This window comes from Corvus hawaiiensis, chromosome 8, assembly GCF_020740725.1.
Source record: "Corvus hawaiiensis isolate bCorHaw1 chromosome 8, bCorHaw1.pri.cur, whole genome shotgun sequence".
NCBI classification, from domain to species: Eukaryota; Metazoa; Chordata; class Aves; order Passeriformes; family Corvidae; genus Corvus; species Corvus hawaiiensis.
The window spans coordinates 14,659,207-14,666,325 of record NC_063220.1 but is presented as its reverse complement, the minus strand read 5'-3'; positions in this window follow the sequence as shown (position 1 = coordinate 14,666,325).

Genomic DNA, 7,119 nt, shown 5'->3' with positions numbered 1-7,119 from the left:
CTGCCTGAGGGACAGATCTCACGGGCTGCCCTAAGCAGTGCCCGGAGTGACTGGGGACCAGCACAGCCTGCTTCTGCCTTCCTATCTGCAAGGTGGTGGGGATGAGCACATGGCTGCTCCTTCCTTATTAGGACCTTGTTGGAGCTACTGCCTGAGATCATTGCATATTCTAGCAATGGCAGGCTGTCATCAGCCCTGAATTTCTCGCAGATTTCTTGGTGCCGAGAGTATTGTAAAGACGGTCTGGTTTTGTACATCACTGCCATAGCGTTTTGTATTGCTGTTCGGGAGCTGTGTACCCATGCCAGTAGTCACTCATATTTATCAACTTGCAAGTTAGGTTCCTGGAAGGTTTTTTAGTGGTAAGTTTCTCAGTATAGGAACTGAAGACTGTGAATTACAGGCGCGCTTTTTTTAGTTAATTAAGTATTTGGAAAGTATTATTGTCCAGTACCCTTGTCACTAGAGATCCTTGGACAGTGGTTAGTAAACCACTGGTCTAGCCTGGAACAAGTGGGGAAAAAAACATGGCACTGCAGGAGGAAGAACCACAAGGTGGCAATCTCTCTCCGCACTTTTACTGGCAAAATAAAGCTGTGGCAAAAAAAGTCGGGGACAGTAACTGTGTAAAGCTGCAGAGGCGGTTGGTCACATCTTGTATCTTCCAGAGTCACAGCAACGTTCGTTTGAATGCTGGATTTTCTCTTCTGAATGCTTTTCCTTTAGTATGAAAAGCTCAGTCTTGAAGAGCTGGCACTGTAGGCTACTCTTTGCTGGCTTTTCCATCCTTTGCCCTCAAATAGGCAGCAGATGTTGCTTGTTAGGTTGCTAACTACCGGTGCTGCTTGCGTGCCTGCAGGCAGAGCTACTGTGTGCCTGGAGAGAAAGTTTGCACTGGGGGCACTGGCTGGTTCAGGGCACTGCTAACCTCGTGTTGTACTGATGTACAATATAATGGTTGCATCAGCACCCTGCTTCATGCTCTGACGTGCCTCAATGGGAGCAAAATCACCTGGATGTTAGGACTAGGCACTGACCTGCTGGTTGAGCTTGCATTTGGTCTTGAGGGGACTGTGAAGCCATAGTGACAGTGGCTCCACTCAGAAAAAGATGTGGCCAGAGGGTGTAAAAATTCAGAAGAGAAATAATGCTCAGTTTAAGGTAGTGCCTCTCTGGTCCTGCAGTATCAAACACCATCTGTTACTATGAGCTCCATCTCGATCAGGACATAGTTGTGTTCTTTCCAGATGTTAGCTTACATGTGCTACATGTAAAAGTAAACTGGTGTGAAAGCTGTGGTCTGATGTGCTTTCAGTAGGATTTGCCCTGCATAAGTGATGACGTGCTAGCCAGCCTCTTGCTGAGAGGATGCACTCCAGAAGTTGCAGGTGTGTGGTTGGAGTGTGTTCAATGAGTCAAGATAGGAAATATCTTCCAAAGCTCCAAATAAGAGAAAACAAACTAAGCTTTAGCACATGCTCAATTGATTGAGTCTTTGGCAAAGTATGACATGAATTTGCAATGTTCTCACTGAAGCCTGTCCTGGCTGTATCCTGCCTGGTGAGTCCTTCAGCAAGCACAGCATAGCTGTCCTTCTTCTCTTATGCTGAACCCTGCTTCTCTTACCTGTTCTTCCCTAACTCTTCAGTTAGGAATGACAACCTGATTCCCACTCACCAGGTTCTGCTTTACACTATGTCTGCCACCACTGAGGTCTCTCTGCAGCTTGTGTCACAGCCTGCAATATCCACAAACCTGCCAGTGGTGACTTCTCTAGTCACCGTTGTCCTCTCCCAGCTGTACAGGTCCAGCCAGGACCTGGAGAAAGTGGGAAGCATGGACATGGGGAGTCTCCTAAAGTGTCTTTATATCACCTTGACTTTAAGGTCTGAAATCAGAGTCTGGGAGGCTGCAGGTTGCAATTCACTTCCTTCCTGGTTGATGGGAGCTCAGGGGCTCTGCTGTCTGCTGGTCCTCTAGAAAAGGGCCAGGAGCCTCCAGGGACTCCTAGTGGGGATAGAAATGTTAGCAATCCAAATCATGATGGGAAACAGAAGGACTAAAAAAAAGACAGATTTTTTTTTACTCCCCAGAAAGCTGGAGGAAATCTAGCAAGGACAAGGCTGGCTTCTCCTGGAACATATGTGCAATCTGATTGTCACTAATGCTCTGTAGCCAGCTTAGAGAAGATACTTTCTTTGAGCGAGTGAAATAAGCACGGTGATGTGGGATATATGATAACTTCAGAAGCAGAAGGAATAAGACCCCAGGCAAGAGAGCTTCAGTGTCCTCTTTTTTTCTCTCCTTTTTTCCATCTCTAAGTCTGTGGTGTTCGGTTAACCCCCTTTCTCTGTCCTGGCCATGGTTGCTGCAGCTTTACAAGGCTTTACCCAGCCTTCTGGATGATGATGTGTTAAGCATTTGGTTTGTGATAACCAGTTTTCTCCTGAAATGATACCAAAAGTCTGCTGTTTTGATTTAAACTGTTTTCCAAGCATTTTGGTTAATAACAAAAGACAGTCCATTCCAAGAGAATCTAGCTTGAGGAAGCCATGAAATTTAACTCATTTTTGCAACTTAAATATATAATCAGTGACATATGGTAATAGTAAATACGGGGGAAATGTCATTGTTTCCGTCAAATTTCTGCATTCAGTCAAAACCTAATAGTTGTAACATCAAACTCTATTTTCCATTGAGCAGGAAATAAAGCATCATTTTTTCAAAGAAAATAGACATGCAATTGCATGCCTATTACATTGCTTATATAGCTTTTATTTTTAACTTTCTCCATTGTTGCTGTTACTAAAGGACTAACAGAAGGGAAGCTGTGGAGGGAGAAGATACAAGGCAACACCCAGTTGCCCATGGTAGAAAGGACAAAGATGTCTGTGCTGTGAATATATGCACTTTCCCTGCAGTTTTTTTCTGAGCAATAATCTTCAGTGCTTGGGTTAGGGACTCTGCACCTCACCCCTCACTTCTGCAGACATGCCAGCCCTTAAGCAATGCTGAGGTGAGGATGAGTTGCTGTAAGGGCTCTGGAATTTATGCAGAAAGAACACTGCTTTTTCTGGATTTATTTGAGAGTTTCTTCTGGGCAAGGGAAGCAGATTATTTGGTTTAAAGTCTGTTGGCATCAGCCCTTCTCCTCTTCCCTCCATGAGTACAGGTCACTGAGGTACTTCTGGCCTTCTTCCCTCATTCAGTAGTGCTCTCTTCTGAGCCTCCTAATTTCCTGCTTCCTTCTGGGCATTTCACTTTATTTCTACTTCACCTACTTGTCTGGTTTTCAGGCATGGCCCATAGTTTACTCCTCTTGCTCTCTAGCTGTGAGTTTCATGTGTTGCTTCTGATTTCTATAATGCACACCCAAGAGTTTGCAGCTTTGACACAGCTGATTTCTTCTGTCTTTGTCTGTAGCAGGGCCACGCTCAGATGTCTGGATAGAGCTGGTGACAGAGATGCCCTCTGCAAATAAATACAGAGGACAGGGGCTTACAATTTTATCATTACCTGAAATATTCCAATTCTTTTCTGTCTCTCTCACCCCAGCAGCATCTCTGATTTGAGAGCGTTTTGGCTGCTATTTCCTCCCCTGAGCTCCATCTCCTCGTTGATTTCTGCACACAGTTCCTTCCTCTTTTTTGTAATTGACTCGTTTGCTCCTCCAGTCTTGCACTTCATCCATCTTCCTACTTCCCCTCTCTGATCTAATTCTCATGTTTGCTTCCTCCATTTTTGCTGCTGGAATGTGAAGCATCCCTCCAGAAAAATAGAAGGTCTCAGTCAACTTTTACCATCCCCCTCATATTCCCTCTTCCTTCACCTCTATCATCTCCCCCAGATGGTGGAACAACTACTTGCTTGCATTCATTCTCAGGCTTGTAAAATTGGCATATTCACTTCTCTTTCTTTTTCACGTGATCATGTGAAATGGGGACAATTTTACACATTTCTCTGCTGCTCAGGGTTGGGCTCAGTTTGAAGAAAAAGTTTCCAAGGCTATTGTGGTCTTCAGGGCACTGCAGAGCTCCGGTCTCACTGTTGTGTTTTAGCTCTGTATCTCTTTGACTGTGACAAATTGCTGCCACATTTGCTGCTTCTCAAGATATGAAAGACAAAAGTGAAATCAGACCTGGCCATTGATGAGTACAGAGAAGTTAATTGAGCCAAAGAGCATTCTCTGTCCAAGGGTGTTGTTGTACACTGAAGTGTTCTCAGTCATTATGTAGATTTTTTTCTGCTTGCTGAAGAGGCACTGGGCAAAGGGGATTTCTGTCTGCTGCGATGGCACCTGGTTTGTACCCCCCGAGCAATTCGTACAGCTTTATGGAAATCCTGCATCTCAGTCTTTGAAGGACCTCAGAAATCCTATTGGGAGTTGAACACTTCAGGATTTCACAAGTTCTCTCCATGGACAAATCTGCAGGACCAGGGCACCCTGGGTTTGTAAGAGTATTTTTACCATGCATCAAAAGTCAGATAAAGTAAAACAATAAGGCAGATTAAGGAAAACAATAAATGCTGTTTATTCCAGCAGAGTACATGGTATCAAACTTCTCACAAACTGGAAATTAAGTTACCAAAAAAAAAAAAAAAATTAAAAATCGTTGATTGGTAGTTGCCTAAAACTCCATCCTCCCGGTTTCATTCTGAGGTGTGCCACCCAGGGAGAGCACACATTCACAACCTTTATGGCACCAGTGCTTGCTTTATGCTCCTGTCCCCCCCACATTTCCCTTTTTTTTTTTTTTTTTTTTACAGGTTTCTTCATTGTGCAGCTAGTGAGTGCAGACTGACTCTCAGAGAAACATGCTCCATTTTCCTATGGCTAGATTTGGAAATACCAGTTTGTGTTCCCTTCGCGCTGGCAAAAATGCAAAGACAACATTGCCAACTGTGCTTCTCCTGACCAGGCAGTTGGTTTCGGTCGATGCCTTGCCTTTTGCATGTATGGAGGGAGGAAGCTCTCTCAGTAGGCTTGCTTTCCTCCTGCTGTGGCTGAGCTCCCTAGCCAGCCAGTCCTTCTAGCTCAGACAGAGGTATTTGCTTTTTACAGAACTTCCCAGGTCACCTACTAAAGAGCAGTATGTGGATACTGTAGTAAATCAAGCAACTGTCCTCTGTCTGTTTGATCAGGTTAGACATGATACATAAACATGCTAGAAAATGGTTTCAGCAGAGGAGTTCAGACTGTGCAACACCCACCTTGAGGCACTGGCAGTTTTAGGAGGTTGCATTCCAGACATTAAGGCTCTTGTGGTGAAAATGATGGACACTGCGCTCCAGAAGGAGCAAAAAGCTCAGTAAAAAGAATCTGTCATGCAGTTGCATGCTCTGATGATCACAGGTTTACCACATTCACTGGTCCTGCTCTTCTAAGAAACTGTCATGCCATGGTGCAGGGCAGGAGCTTAAGAGCCTGAAAAGAAAGTGTATTTTTGTGAAGTATGGATAACACTCTTAATTTTCACTTGCTGAATTTTCTCCTTGCTGGCTTCTTTTAGAGCATCCATAACTCAGATTTACTTGACAGCACTACAGAAACAGACATGGTTGATATCTTGGGAATCAAAGACATGATGATTTTTTTTTTTAAAGGGCTGTCTAGCCTGTTTTATCCTTCCCAGCCTAATGGAGGTTTGTTTGGTACAGGACATCCTCTGATGATAATAACTTTCATCATTTATGAGCAAAGTTTATTTTTTAGTGAACTAAAAATGTTCCTCCTAAGGAGATTTCCCCCATTTTCTTTTGGGCCGATTTGCACAGCCTGAGATCTGAGTTTAGATTTCCGTTGCGCTTTTTATTCTCTTCTTTTTTTTTTTTTTCCATCTAAAGAGGTTTCCTCTGCTGAAAACCTTCAACAACTGCTCAGACCATTTACAAGAAGCACTTTCTCAGGCAGTAGCTCTACAAAAGAGAGGAGAAATCGAAGTGACTACCTATAATAATGAAGTTAAATGCAGTTTTAAGTGTTTGTGAATTGCAACTGACTGAAAGGGTGCCAAACATTTTGCAAATATATACAAAAAGACAGGCCCCTGCTCTAATCAGCTTATAAATTAAAAGGAAAGTACATTGGCAAGAGTAGAAGAGATGATATGGTATGCTTTAAATAGTTTATAGGGAGCTGGAGGATTGTTGTTTATTTGGTGATGTTGGGAAAATATTTAATGTGCTTTGGTTAAGCTCTTTATAGAAATGCTTCTCCTCCCCCAGTTTTCTTTTCCAATGACTGTTTTGGAGATTAAAAGCAGCAAGTTTAGAGAGGATGGAAAACGGAGAAACCTATTTCGAAATTGACAAAACCGCGAGTAAATCTTTATAGATACTTTTTATGTGAGTCAGGCTTTCTAAAGTAATTATCATAATTCAGGCAAGGACCATCGCTTCGCCGCCCTTGCGGACATCGAGCCAGGGTCGCAGCTGGTGTAAATTGAGATATCTCCTATCTGGCGTGCGTGGCTGGGGAGGAGGTGGCCGTGCCCCCCCCTTTGCAGTCTCCCGGGCCATCCCCGAGCTGCGCCGGACGGCAGCGGCGGCTCCCGGGACTCGCAGCGCTCGGGGCCCGGGACTCCCCGCATCTCCGCTGCTGCCCCAGCGCTCGCAGATAACCAAATATTTTTTAGCGTTTGAAGGGTTTTTATAGCAATCCTACAATTTATTGAAAAACAGACCAACAAACAAAAAGCCCAAACCACTTTATTTTTAGATTTAACTTGCCGCTGCTGGAGTCAGACGCAAAGTGGGGTGCAATTGTATTTCCGAGGGCACAGGATTGGGGCAGGCTCCCGGTGTTGGTTTGGAAAGCTCGGACAGGTAAATTAATATTTCCTTTAGCGTCGTCTTCCCAGAATCTGGAAGGCGACTCCGGCATCTGGGAGTTTTTTTGCCTCTTTCCCTGCTGTCTAATGTTGTTGGTGATATCTCCGTAGATAAGTGACTTCACTGCATCCGGAGTTTGCGTTCAAAGCAGAGACTAATTGTGGGGAACGTTTCAGAATAAACACATTTCTCTTCCGAAATAGTGTGTTTGTAAGGAAAAATATATATATAAAGGAGGTTAAACTGGATAATTTGTTTAGGTTTTGTTTGGGTTTTTTTTTCCCCTTT